The sequence below is a fragment of the Conger conger genome, chromosome 3 (genome assembly GCF_963514075.1).
Source record: "Conger conger chromosome 3, fConCon1.1, whole genome shotgun sequence".
NCBI lineage: Eukaryota > Metazoa > Chordata > Actinopteri > Anguilliformes > Congridae > Conger > Conger conger.
The window spans coordinates 79683849-79698848 of NC_083762.1; the positions used below are offsets into that span (position 1 = coordinate 79683849).

At 49.0% G+C, this 15000-nt stretch overlaps 2 protein-coding genes across 2 annotated transcripts in view; one reads left to right on the forward strand and one right to left on the reverse strand.

Moving 5' to 3' along the window:
* The window catches only part of mettl21a (methyltransferase 21A, HSPA lysine), a 201695-nt gene extending 196131 nt beyond the window's left edge, over positions 1 to 5564 (reverse strand). The window contains exon 1 of the mRNA XM_061234848.1: positions 5555 to 5564. The gene's annotated coding sequence lies outside the window, so the exon portion shown is untranslated. The remainder of the gene's footprint in view (positions 1 to 5554) is intronic.
* kcnh3 (potassium voltage-gated channel, subfamily H (eag-related), member 3) overlaps positions 1 to 15000 on the forward strand; it is a 161781-nt gene that overhangs the window by 53482 nt on the left and 93299 nt on the right.

Genomic DNA, 15000 nt, shown 5'->3' on the forward strand with positions numbered 1-15000 from the left:
GCTGCCCAGCACTGGACCCTACCGGGGATGCAAACGCCATGGAAACCGCAGACCGAGGCTTTGCACCGGTCCAGAAGGGGACCAGATCACTGAATACTGATGCTTTGGACCGGTCCAGAAGGGGACCAGATAACTGAATACTGATGCTTTGGACCGGTCCAGGAGGGGACCAGATCACTGAATAATTCAGCGCTACCTGTGCTGTGTGGGGCACATTTTCTGCCAGCTCAGGGCTCTCCTTCTCCTCTGGTGTCCTTCAGTGCATTATGAGTCTGGTCAGGGAGACCACATGGCTCTCACAGGTACAGAGCATAGCATCCCGGATGTGATTGGCATTTGAAATGAAAGAATGAAGATGAGGTTAAAGTGCAGACCGTCACCTTTAATTTGATGTATTTACGTCCACATCCGGCGATCTGTGCAGGAATTGCCCCGTTCCCTCATTTTAGGGGACCAAAAGTAATTGGACGGGTGGCTTCTCAGCTGTTTCTGATTCGTCTGGTGCATTCAATCGCTTCCTTAGTGCAGCTGTAAGAAAGCTTCCAGTCTTGATTCGTGGCTTTTGGAGTCTTTGCCGTTTGTCAGCATGAGGACCAGAGTAGTGCCAGAGACCATTTTGATGCCATGAATATAGGTCAGAAACAGGCCAAATCACCACAGTTAGTTTACAAAGAGGAGGCCCATGTCTTAACTGGGTGATTAAAGCTGAATGCTACAGTGCATTGCGGTGTTGAAGATGTGTTTAAGATGCTGATGATGCAGGTTGTGTCTAAGATGCAGATTGTGTTGAAGATGCAGCTTGTCGAAGATGCAGATTGTGTTGAAGATGCAGCTTGTCGAAGATGCAGATCGTGTTGAAGATGTGTTTAAGATGCAGATTGTGTTGAAGATGTGTTCAAGATGCAGATCTTGTTGAAGATGTGTTTAAGATGCTGACGATGCAGATTGTGTTGAGGAGGCAGATGGTTTAGTGGCACCTCACCTCCCCTGCCGTCCAAGGGAAGATTAAGACGACACACTGCATAAGCAATCAGTATAAATTAATCTGCCAATCTGGGGAAGCATAGCAGCTTGTCCTGAGGATCTTTTACATATATTATAATCTTCTGTTTGGGGCCGTGCCGTGAGATAGAGGTCACAGCGCTGAAGGAGGGGGTCCCGTGTGGAGTTTCCGTGCTCTCCCTGCGCTCACGTGGGTTTCCTCCGGAGGTGTAAATTCCGGGGGTCAGAAAGTAAATGTCCCGCCATGTGTGCCCTCCACCCGTGAGCTCCGCTGATTTCTCTCGTTAGTTCCACCTCCCGGCTGACGAAGGCTAATTGGCAAATAAAGGTGATTGGGACCGTACACGGGGGGGAGGACTGATTTTTCCACCGGCAGCTTCCTCCTGGAGTCCTCGTCCCCGCCCACGGTTCAAAGACATTTGAGCGCCTATTTCAGTGCGACTACCCTGGTTACACAAAGGTTAAATACATAAAATGGAATATGAGGATAAGATAAGAAGATAACAGGGATAGAAAGGCCAGTTGGAGGAGTTATTAGACGCTGGCATTTTCAACCCCAGTGCAAATATTTGGGGCATTAGGATGATTTTTTTTCCTGTTTGACAACCAATCCAGGAACAGCCTACCCAAAAATGTTAATCAGGCACTTACAATATGTTGTTATTATTGTTAAACCGGAGAGTAAAACAACAGTAATGTACCGCAAACAACAGTATTTTACCATAGACAGCAGTACTGTACCATAAACAACAGTACTGTACTGTAAACAGCAGTACTGTACCACAAACAGCAGTACTGTACCACTGACAACAGTACTGTACCGTAAACAGCAGTACTGTACCATAGACAGCAGTACTGTACCACAGACAGCAGTACTGTACCGTAAACAGCAGTACTGTACCATAGACAGCAGTACTGTACCGTAAACAGCAGTACTGTACCACAGACAGCAGTACTGTACCGTAAACAGCAGTACTGTACCACAGACAGCAGTACTGTACCGTAAACAGCAGTACTGTACCACAGACAGCAGTACTGTACCGTAAACAGCAGTACTGTACCACAGACAGTGACCGCCGGAGGCAGGCCACTTCCTGCTGAGAGGCCGCCATTAAAGGAGGGGGCGAGAACGAGCGTCTCCAAAATGCCATGTGACTCACTGTACGCACACGGCAGCGGAGGGTGAGCGGCGCTCGTGTGTACAAACCCGGGGAAGCGCGGTGCTCTGGAACCAGCCGTCAGGGTGTTAGAACCGCAGGGAGAGAGAGAGAGAGAGAGAGAGAGAGAGAGAGGGAGAGAGAGAGAGGAAATGCCACTGCCTTGCTCTGCTTGATTAACTGGGCTGATGCTGGGAGTTGCCCCCTGTCTCACCCTTTGAAGATTACAGTAGAGGGTTTATTTTCGGAATGTGTTTTTCAGAATTCTGCGTCAGTGTTCCGGAACTCCCGTTGCGTCCAGTTGCCGGCAGCAATTAGCCAGCAGGGATTGTTACATCGGCGGTAGAATGTTCTGCTGACAAACATTCTCATGGCATGTTTGTGACCTCACACCTAAAAGGGGTTTTAAGGGAGAGAGAGAGAGGAGAGGCCGGCCCTGGGTAGTACAGCAGCTCACACGTTTCACATGTGAAACTGCTGAAATCACAAGTGTCTGATCTCACATGTTTCATGGGATCGCAAGTTCTGCAGGCCTGCTGTTGGTAGGCTGATGTTGCTATCGCACATTCACCAGGTCTGCTGTGATAGGCTGGCAGTGCTATTGCAAATTAACTAGGCATTGCTGATTGGCTGATGGTGCTTTACAAGGCATTTAGCAGATGCTCTTATCCACAGTGACACACAATGAAGTGCAGATTTAGCACAGGAACAAGTGTGAAGAGGACCCGAGAGGACAGTACGGTTCCGAGTCCTAGCGTGACCATACAGATCTAATCGGAACCCTTGAAGAATACATCAATTTACAAATTAGCATACCACGGTTGGCAGCTAGAATACCCAGAGTACAACGATACAACAGCTAATACAAAACAACACAACAATATCTATATATGACTATATAAGTGCCATTATCGTCTATGGTATATATAATATATAAGGCTAATCATGGTGGTGAGGTAGGGAGGGAAAGGTGTAGCCTGAAGAGATGAGTCTTCAACCTGCGTTTGAAAGAGGTCAGAGACTCTGCCGTTCTGACATCCACAGGGAGGTCATTCCACCACCGTGGGGCCAGAGCAGACAGCAGTCGTGACCGAGAAGTGCAGGTGTGGCGAGGGGGAGATGCGCCAGACGGCACAAAGTGGCAGAACGGAGGGGTCTTGTTGGTGTATACGTCTTGATAAGGGATTGAATATATACAGGGGCTGATCCCTTAACTGCCTGGTACGCGAGCACCAAAGTTTTAAAGCCATAACAGGCAGCCAGTGGAGGTTGCTGAGCAGGGGGGTGACATGTGAATGTCTGGGAACATTGAATACCAAACAGGCTGCGGCCTTCTGGATCAATGCATAGGAGAGGAGGTTGTATGTGGTGATATTGGGACGTGGTGTCAAACTATCCTGGATAGCACCAGTGAAGAAGATGGGGGGGGAAAAAAACATTGGACATTAACTGATGAAAAGTTCCCTGGCCTTCAGACATCACCCAAAAACAACTCCAGATCTTTGAATTTGGAGCAGCACAAACCCCAGACTGATTAATCTCCAGCTGCATATCTTCTGTCTGCTAAGGAGCCATAGGCTGTGTGTGACCTTTCAGAATTAAACAAGTTTAATTTCACTGCACTTTCCCTGGTTTCAGACCATTTGCATAGCGGCACAGAAAAATCCATTTTTTGTTATTAATAGCAATACTAATATTTAAAATACCACCCCCCCCCCCCCCTACTCTCCTCTGTGAAATAAAGAGTGGCCACTAATTATGATAAAAAAGCATAATTATAACATAATTGTCATATTCAATGTGCCGTGCTGCATTGCCTCATGGCGCGGGACACACGCGGATGCGCCGCTCGGTTAAGGCCCACCGAGGCGCGCGGGCGCTTTCAGCCTAATGAAGGGCTTTTATAACGAGAGCCCTCCGTGGGTTACGAGGCCCGGCAGGTGCGGCGGAGAGGCAGTGATACGCGGGCAGACAGGCCTGCCGGAGGGAGGGGGTTACCGGAGGAATATGACGACCGTTTTTTTTTCCGTAACCGCTGTTTCTCCTACGCTCGAGACCCTCTCGACGCGAGCGCCCTCACCCTCGGCGACTGAATGTGCGTTTATTTCCCTGTCCGTTAGAACGCGCGAGCGGCGAGGCGGCCTGTCGCATATTCGAAGTCAAGAGCTCCCGTTATCGCGGCGATAAGTGGTGACATCAAATCAGGCGCGGAGACGAGAGTGGATTTAAGGCTGACAGGTTGCCTGTGTTTTTATTTATACGCCCGGACGACATTTACGGGCAAATATTTACGCTGCCGATTCTGCTCTACCGTTTTCCCTCAATATCAGCGTGTAGATTCTGTGATCTTGTGTTCTAGATCGCCAGCCTTTTGTAGTTTTGCGTAATTATATGAGGCCGTTATTATACTGTGCTTAGCGAACGCCGTTATATCTGAAGGTGGAAATTATAGTTTTGCTCTATAATTTACCACAGCATAGTGGTGCTTTTACCTTTTAAAATCATTTATTGGAACTTGCATAAAAGCCGACATTTGTACTCTAACTGACCGAAAAGCGTGTTTTGCAGAACAGAATGAACAAAAAGATAACGGTCACTTGTCAATACTGAATGTTACATTGATTAGAACCTGGCCTGCTTTGCCGAACTAGTCTCAATTAATACGTTGTTAATAACAGCTCAAACTACCGGACACACTCTTCCCTTAATATGACCCCAGAAGGTAGCATTGTTGAGTTGGTTGTAGAGAAACTGGGCACTTTATATGTTAATCATTTATTTAAAGGCCCGGTCGTTTTTATGCGGCTGGTGATATGCATATGTAACGTAATATCACCCCGTCGCCGCGGGTTACTGATTGACAGCTTTTGTGCCTGTTTCCTGGCTGTGGAAAACTCCGATATGCAGTGCATCCACGAATGAGAGCCAATCAAATTTCGATCCGGCGAGGTCACCGACTTCATCTTCAACCGGTCGGTGTAATCAGGTAATCACCTTAGGAACGGTTGGCCAAAATAAACCTTCACATTTTCTGCCAATACTTCATGTGGGCCCAGGGTTCCCCGGAGATGTGTATAATGAAGTATGCTAAATTATGAAAGCCAAAATTCAAGGAATATATGGAATATATTATAGAATATTAAATAATATTTCAAAATGGCCTTGATGTAATAAAAAATGCATATTGGAAAATTGCATGCTGCGCGTCGTCCACAATCTTCGGCTTAATATTGAAAATGAAAACGAAAGTAATTAGGGCTACGTGACATTTAACTGTTATGAAACGAGAACCCCGTGGTATACCGTGGATATTGGCACAGGCTGGAACGCAAACTGACCAAGAGACAAACTGACCAACCGGACGTATCCGTTGTATAAATGGGTGTTTTATACTGTACTACTAATGACTCACAGTATGCTGAAATACTGTATATTACTTTTGCATAAGGTCAGAACTGTCATTGTGACAGCTCTCAATGTGTTTACATCAGTGTGACGTGCCCGGCTGAGCGGAGTGCTTAGTCTCTCATGCTAATAATAGGTGAGTGTATGTGTGTGTGTGTGTGTGTGTGTGTCTCTGTCTATGTCTGTGTGTGTGTGTGTGTGTGTGTGTGTCTCTGTCTATGTGTGTGTGTCTCTGTCTGTGTGTGTGTGTGTGTGCATGTGTCTTTGTCTATGTGTATGTATGTGTGTGTGTGTGTGTGTGTGTGTGTGTGTGTGTGCGTGTGCATGCTGGCATATGTGTGTGTGAGTTTCTGTATGTATGTGTGTGTGTGCGTGTGTGTGTGTATTTGTGAGTGTGTACGAGTGTGAGTTTGTACGTGTGTGTGTGTGAGTGAGTGTGTGTGTGTGTGTGTGAGTGTGTACGTGTGTGTGTGTGTGTGTGTGTGTGTGTGTGTGAGTGTGTGTACGTGTGTGAGTGTGTACGTGTGTGTTTGTGTGAGTGTACGTGTGTGTGTGTCTGTGTGAGTGTGTATGTGTGTGTGAGTGTGTACGTGTGTGTGTGTGTGTATGTGTGTGTGTGTGAGTGTGTGTGTGTGTGAGTGTGTGAGTGTGTGTGTGTGTGAGTGTGTGTGAGTGTGTGAGTGTGTGTGTGTGTGTGTGTGTGTGTGAGTGTGTGTGTGTGTGTGTGTGTGTACGTGTGTGTGTGTGTGTGTGTGTGTGAGTGTGTGTGTGTGTGTGTGTACGTGTGTGTGTGTGTGTGTGTGTGAGTGTGTACGAGTGTGAGTTTGTACGTGTGTGTGTGTGAGTGAGTGTGTGTGTGTGTGTGTGTGAGTGTGTACGTGTGTGTGTGTGTGTGTGTGTGTGTGTGTGAGTGTGTGTACGTGTGTGAGTGTGTACGTGTGTGTTTGTGTGAGTGTACGTGTGTGTGTGTCTGTGTGAGTGTGTATGTGTGTGTGAGTGTGTACGTGTGTGTGTGTGAGTGTGTGTGTGTGTGAGTGTGTGTGTGTGTGAGTGTGTGTGTGTGTGAGTGTGTGTGTGTGTGAGTGTGTGAGTGTGTGTGTGTGTGTGTGTGTGAGTGTGTGTGTGTGTGTGTGTGTGTACGTGTGTGTGTGTGTGTGTGTGAGTGTGTGTGTGTGTGTGTGTACGTGTGTGTGTGTGTGTGTGTGTGAGTGTGTACGTGTGTGTGAGTGTGTACGTGTGTGAGTGTGTGTGTGTGAGAGTGTGTGAGCATGTGTGTGTGTGTGAGTGTGTACGTGTGTGTGAGTGTGTACGTGTGTGTGTGTGTGTGTGTGTGTGAGTGTACGTGTGTGTGTGTCTGTGTGAGTGTGTATGTGTGTGTGAGTGTGTATGTGTGTGAGTGTGTACGTGTGTGTGTGTGTGTGTGTGTGTGTGTGAGTGTGTACGTGTGTGTGTGTGTGTGTGTGTGTGTGTGAGTGTGTACGTGCGTTAGTGGGGCTGTGACAGTGACTCACAGTAAGCTGCAGTAAGAGACACTCTGTACCTCCCTCGTTAAACCCCGCCCTCCCCTCCATCTCCCTGGCAACCAAAGGAAGCACAATGGGTACCTGTCGCCTGGCAACATGGCCTGGTGTCTCCGAGGCACCGAAGTCACGGGCAGGGAGGGAGAGAGCGGGGACACCGTGCCCAGTGCGCGGGGCTCCACCGCTGTGTGTAAACAGCGCCGTGTTCTCTCAAACCCACGCACACTTGCGCTGACGCTCACACTGTGTCAGCTGTCAGCCAGCACGTGCCCGTGCGTGGGCGTCTGCGAAGGACAGGAAGCCCCTGGCCCCGTGGAGGCGGAGGGGGAGGAGGAAGAGGAGGAGGAGGAGGAGGAGGTCTCCTGGAGAATTGCCCATGTCCTCAGTTTCACTGCTCAAGCGCTCAGCGTCCGGTTGCCGGACGGTAGACAGAATGCACTCCGCCCTCTGGTGTGAGAGAGACCGGCTCAGCCAACAGCCACAATGATGAGCCTGGCTTTAACCCCTTACTGTGTGAGGTCACAGTGTGATCAGAATGCTCTTAACTGAACATTCTGTCACACTTTACAACAAGGTTCATGGGTTTGCGTCAACCAATGCCGTTTGTTTACATGAATTAATTTCTGTACAAATACATAGACAAAGCTGTTCAGATTAAACAAATTAGTTAGTTAACAAGTATAAATGAGTTCATGCCAATTCTTGTAACCTTACTGTAGAGTGTTACCGAAAATCATCTTGTGCTGTGCTTTTTGAAAGCAAATATACTCTTCAAAGGGTTAAACCCAGGCATGTAGCTGTCCCATCATGCAGCCTGTCCTTATTGGCTGATGTTGCGCTCAGGTGTGTGAGTGTCCCGCCCTCCCGGGGTGTTTTATATCTTTACCTGAATTGGCCGCTGCTCAGGGGTCCATGTCTGGGTTTTGTTCAATTTTCCTCTGAGTTTCCTCTATAAGTCTCCTTTGTGACATTGCCTGGGTAGAAAGAGCTCGACAAATAATATTGAATTGAATTGAATGGAATCGAATTGAATTGAATCGCCGCCCAGACACCTTAAATCAGGACCTTCACGACACCAGCAGGGAGCCCAGATGTTTCCTGAGTTATCTCCGTAAAAGGGAACCCCCCTAACGTCACACGCCCCCAAAATAGCACCGCCGTCCAAACTTTGACAAGTTTGAAAAATTAAAACAGAGTAGCTTAGTTATCATAATACTTACATGCATCACAGTATGATTTAACCCTTTAAGGTGTAAGAAATGAGTGACTGCGTTCTCTCAATATGAATATCCTAATGCTGATGTAACAGTCTGAACATTCTAATGCTGATGTAACAGTGCTGTAACAATCTGAACATTCTAATGCTGATGTAACAGTGCTGTAACAATCTGAACATTCTAATGCTGATGTAACAGTGCTGTAACAATCTGAACATTCTAATGCTGATCTAACAGTTAGAACATTCTAATGCTGATGTATCAGTGCTGTAACAATCTGAACATTCTAATGCTGATGTAACAGTCTGAACATTCTAATGCTGATGTAACAATCGCTGCTGGTAATTGAAAGTAAAGGAGTTCCAGCACGGACACTAACACTGAAAAAAAGCAGGAAAAAAAAAGCAGACTCTTCAACGGTTTTTTCGCGTTATTTGTAAACAGCTTGGTTTGTCACCAGCAAGGGAATAGGTCGCCTTGCCGGTCTTGTCAGTGTTTTAAGATCTCTGAGCGACAGACTGAAGCTGGCTCTGGTGTGACAGGATGACAGAGCGAGAGTTGACGCACACGAGGCGGAGGGTTACGGCGGATCACAGGAGCAGCGCGAGTGAAGCGCGCTTTGAGGAGCTTCAGCGCTCGTCGGGAGCGCCGCCGTTTCATCCCGACGTGCTCTCGGGCGCGCGGCGGCGTAGCTCCCGCCGCGGCAGACGCCCGAGCCTCACTTCTGCGCAGCTATTTCTGCCTCGCTCCGGGATATAAACAACGCGTCTCGCAAACTAGTCCCACCGTGGCCTTGTAAAAAAGAAAAAGAAAAAGAAAAAAAAGAACTGCAAAGTATCGGCACAGTGGTCTGACGGGGGATAAGTGGCCATTGCTGGGGTTAGCAGGGAGGTCCTACTGACGGGGGATAAGTGGCTATCACTGGGGTTAGCAGGGAGGTCCTACTGACCGGGGATAAGAGGCTATCGCTGGGGTAAGCAGGGAGGTCCTACTGACGGGGGTGGGAGTGGAACTGGCTACCCAGGGGGCGTTGGCTCAGAGAACCTGGGCTCTGTCTGAAATCACATCCCATGAACTACGCCGTACGTGTGCCAGCGTTACTCAACTCCACGTCCTGCGGGCCGCAGTGTGTCTGCAGGCATGTGCTTCAACCGTGCGCTACAACCACCTGATTTCACTAATTTGCTTATTGTCTGAACCAAGCAGGTAAATTAATTAGTGAAATTAGCTGGTGTAGCGCACGGAAGGAGCAAATACCTGCCGACACCGCGTCCCGCAGGACGTGGTGTTGAGTAGCGCTGATGTATACTATAACTCCGTGTACAAAAGGCGGCTTTAGTGTAGTATTCGCCACTCTGGTTTAAACTGCCCTCCTGGCTGCCTGGGCCATGGCCTATCACAATAGCGTACGCACTTAGCATCGTTAGCACTTAGCATTGTTATCACTTAGCATCGTTAGTCACTTAGCATTGGTTATCACTTAGCATCGTTAGCACTTAGCATCGTTAGTCACTTAGCATTGTTATCACTTAGCATCGTTAGTCACTTAGCATTGGTTATCACTTAGCATCGTTAGCACTTAGCATCGTTAGTCACTTAGCATTGTTATCACTTAGCATCGTTAGCACTTAGCATCGTTAGCATCCTTCTGACCAACTCCACTCGTGTCCTTGTCCTGAGTGACACTCTGTTTTGCTGATATGGTCAGTGTCAGTGCCGTATCCGGCTGGCTGTCCCAGGAACTGCGGCGTCAGAGTTTACCGCTCACGCTGACGCCCGCCTGTCAGCCGCTGTCACCTAATGAGTGTCGCCATGGAAACCTGCAGTCCTGTTGAACCTGGAGCAGCAGTGCGGTAAACGGACTGATAAACTGCCAGACAACTGTTCAACTTCCTGAGCGAATGTTGCCCAATTATAAATACTACTACTAATAATAATTTGTTATTTAGTTGATGCTTTTTTTTCCAAAGGGACTTATGGTTGAGTAGTCTAAGCAGGGGACAATCCCCCCTGGAGCATTGCAGGGTTAAGGGCCTTGCTGAAGTGCCCAAGTGGCTTGAACGACCAACCGTCTGGGTTCCAGTCATGTACCTAGGCCACTAGGCCACAGGCACCTTAGCCACTAGGCCACAGGCACCTTAGCCATTAGGCTACAGCATCTTAGCCACTACACTATAACACCTTAGCCACTAGGCTACAGGCACCTTAGCCACTAGGCTATAGAATCTTATCCACTAGACTACAGGCACCTTAGCCACTAGGCTACAGGCACTATAGCCACTAGGCTATTGCATCTTAACCACTAGGCTACAGGCATCTTAGCCACTAGGCTATAGAATCTTATCCACTAGACTACAGGCACCTTAGCCACTAGACTATAGTATCTTAGTCACTAGGCTACAGGCACCTTAGTCACTAGGCTACAGGCACTATAGCCACTAGGCTATTGCATCTTAACCACTAGGCTACAGGCATCTTAGCCACTAGGCTGCAGGCATCTTAGCCACTAGGCTGCAGGCATCTTAGCCACTAGGCTGCAGGCATCTTAGCCACTAGGCTGCAGGCATCTTAGCCACTAGGCTATTGCATCTTAGCCACTAGGCTGCCCACACATATTGGTGGTGGGAGGACCCGGGGGGTGGGAGGATTGTGATTGACCCTGGGGGTTGGAGGATTGTGATTGACCCTGGGGGGTGGGAGATTGACCCTGGGGGGGTTGGAGGATTGGGATTGACCCCGGAGGGGGTGTTGTAATGGGGGACTCAGGAGAGTGGTGGCTCCCGGCAGACGCACGGTTAACGGCGGCGGTGGTGGAGTTTTCACGCTCCAGCTCCCAGCGCGGGGGAGGTGTGACACGCCACACGATGTCAGATCTGTCTCCCAGGCGACGCAGCGGAGGGGGCGGGGCCATGACGTCATCGCCAACCGGGGGGGGGGGGGGGTCTGCCGTGGCTCGTCCGAAAACGAGGGGGCTCAGCCCGACGGGGGGAAAGGGGGGCGCGACCGAAAACTCACGGGACCCCCCCGTCCAGCACTGTCGGCGATGAGAGCCGCGTATTCTGTTCCTGTCCCACTCCAACACGACCCCTCCCTAATTACTGTACGGCTCGTTTGGAAATGAGTAATTGGCACAATTACTACAAATTATGTCCCATTACAGGCAATTTTACCCGAGGAGTTTTTGATTTGCGTCGCGCGCTGTTTGATGCAGCAAACTTTGAGCATCCTCTGTTTACACCTCGCCGTGAACGAAGCTCCGAAAATAAACATTAAAAGAGACAAAATGCCTCTTTAATCAGGAAAATGTTACCGCGGTCTAGTCTTGATTCTGCCTCCTCTGTCGATTCTCTTCGCCTGTAAATTAATATGGCAGGTACTTTACGGCGGTACGGTTTTATTAATTCATTTTCCTGTGAAAATGACAGGGGTCCCGTCTGGAGATTGGTTTTAAATTGGCACCCTTGTAGGAAGAGGCTACTGATGTTAAACGGGTGTTTTTTTTTCTCCGCTGTGCCAGCTACAGAAAGGCAGAGAGTGACACCGTATTTACATTTCTATTTACAGATCTACTGGCATCTGCAGTGTGTGTGTGTGTGTGCATGCATGTGTCTGTCTGTGTGTATATGTGTGTGTAAGTGTGTGTCACCATGCTTGTGTGTATATGTGTGTGTGTGTGTGTGTGTATATGTGTGCAAGTGTGTGCATGTGTGTGTGCCTGGCTGTGTCTGTGTGTGTGCGCATTTGTGTGAGTGTATGTGTCTGTGTTTGTATGTGTGCTCTGTGTGTCTATGTATGTGCATGTTTGTGTGTTTATGTGTGTGTATGTGCGTGTGTGTGCTTGTGTGTGTTTGTGTGTTTATGTGTGTGTATGTGCGTGTGTGTGCTTATGTGCGTGTGTGTGTGTATGTGTGCTTTTGTGTGTGTGTGTTTGTGTTTGTGTGATTGTGTGTGTGTGTGTGCATGTGTGTGTCCGTGCCTGTGTGGAGGAGTCTTTATCCACACCAATGTGTCACATCACATCCACTGTAGCTGTGCCAGGTCCTGAGACGTGTTGCGTTCTGTTTACAGCGACGCAGTGCAGCCACTGAGCTCTGGTTCCACACCAACCACAGAGAGAGGGGGACTGGGTTCTACACGAACCACAGAGAGAGGGGGACTGGGTTCCACACCAACCACAGAGAGAGGGGGACTGGGTTCTACACGAACCACAGAGAGAGCGGGACTGGGTTCTACACGAACCGCAGAGAGAGGGGGACTGGGTTCTACATGAACCACAGAGAGAGGGGGACTGGGTTCTACATGAACCACAGAGAGAGGGGGACTGGGTTCTACATGAACCACAGAGAGAGGGGGACTGGGTTCTACATGAACCACAGAGAGAGGGGGACTGGGTTCTACATGAACCACAGAGAGAGGGGGACTGGGTTCTACATGAACCACAGAGAGAGGGGGACTGGGTTCTACATGAACCACAGAGAGAGGGGGACTGGGTTCTACACGAACCACAGAGTGAGCGAGGGACACAGAACTAAAACGAACACACCCACACATACACACACTCACACTCACACACATGCACATGCACACACTCACACTCTCACACACACACACACACACACACACACACACACACACAAATACACACATACCCACATTGAACGTTCTGCACACACGCACACACACACACACACACACACACTCATGTTCTGTGGACACACACACTCAAACACATTCACACGCACACACACACACACACACACTCACACTCACACACACACTCACACACTCACACACACACACACACACACACACACACACACTCATCTGTTCATACCGTCTGTTTGCATCACCTTGGACACTGCAGCCTGTCGAGCCACAAGTATCCTTCTAATAAGTGCAGGCCTCAGCGTAATGGAAAGTGACTTGTGCCAGCTCTAAGATGGCCGCCTCATTGCCCTGTGCTGCTGAATGTGACAGCTCTCATATTCCCTCCCTCCGGCCCATGTGGGGGGGGGGAGGCGGTGATAGATTGCTGTGGTTAGAGCTTTTATTTGGGCGTGGGGGGTCGCAGGTGGAGTGGGAGGGGAAATCTAAGTGCTTGAGCCTCATACACCGCTGCCCCCCCCCCCCCAAAAAAAAGAGTGTGTGGCCGCTGAGACTGAGGACTAAGAACAGAAAGAGTCTTTTAAAATACATTAAACAAAGGGCTTCGGAAATAAAACAGGGACAAAACAAATGGTCACATTATATCCCACCCAATTGAGCAACCCCCAACTACCGAATGACACCAACCCCCATACCACCTGCACGAAAAACCAGAACACAGAAAGAGAGGGAGAGAGAGAGATAGAAAGAGAGAGAGATAGAAAGAGAGGGAGAGAGAGCGAGGGAGAGAGAAACAGGGATAGGGAGAAACAGTGATTAATATGAATGCTGTATTAATATTTATGGCTGGAACATGCTGGCACAGAGAAGGTCAAAGGAGTCTGTCAGTGTCGTCGTGGTTACGCTGGATTTAAATTACGCTCATCTGCTCCCCTCACTCACCTGCCTGTGCACGTGTGCTCACCTGAGACGCCAGGAACACCCCCCACACTTACCCTGCCCCTCAACCCTGACTCACTTCCTGCCAAACCCGGATCCCCGGGCAGGAGGACAGAGCTCCCTGGATAACTGAGTAAAACCCGGAACCGTCTCAAACATGAGTTTTACACAGTGCAGTCATCCAGCTAACTCAGTAATCCTGCTTTATGGGGTTTACACAGTGCAGTTATCCAGCTAACTCAGTAATCCTGCTTTGTGGGTTTTACTCAGTGCAGTTATCCAGCTAACTCAGTAACCCCGCTTTGTGAAACAGGCCCCTGGTTTCTTTCTTTAATTCTTTAATCACCTGTTCCTGCTTCTCTCCTCTGTGCTGTTCATTGTGTAGTACAGGGGTTAGAGTGCGGGACCCTGTGTCTGTGGGTTTGGGGCACGGTGGTGCAGTGGATAGCTCTGTTGCTTCACCGCAACATGGTCCTGGGTTTGAATCCTGACCGGGGCCGGAATTTGCATGTTCTCCCTGTGCCTGTGTGGGTTTTACCATAACATAACACAACCTCACATAATGACAAACAGGCCATTCACCCCAGCAATGCCCACTTTTTTTTCCTATCACTAAAGTGTACGTTACATTACAAGGCATTTAGCGGACGCTCTTATCCAGAGCGACGTTCAACGAAGTGCAGATCAAACACAGGAACAAGTGTGAAGAGGACGGACCCCAGAGGACAGTGCGGTACCTACTGCTTAGTGTGTGTCTAGCACTGTGTCAAGCCTGGTCTTGAAACCCCCCAGTGTTTCTGCCTCCACAACATGCCCTGGCAAGCTGTTCCTGACAGTGACCAATCTCTGTGAAAATGACCACGAAGTGCACACCTGAGGTTACTCCGGTTTCCCTCTGGTAGACACGTTTTGCATCGTTTTCGGTAAATGCAATGACAAACAACTCAGTTAGCCAGCTTACAGTAAGTAGCTCTTGCCCACCTGTTGCTGGTATGTGGTGGTAGCTTGCCGGCTTTTGAGTTACAAACACTGCGTAAAGCTGGAAGGGCTTGACTCAGCTTGAGTAGGCCTATGATGCAGGGCGGCCTGTAGCGTAGCGGTTAAGGGACCCACAAGGTCGGTGGTTCTAATCCCGGTGTGGCCACAATAAGATCC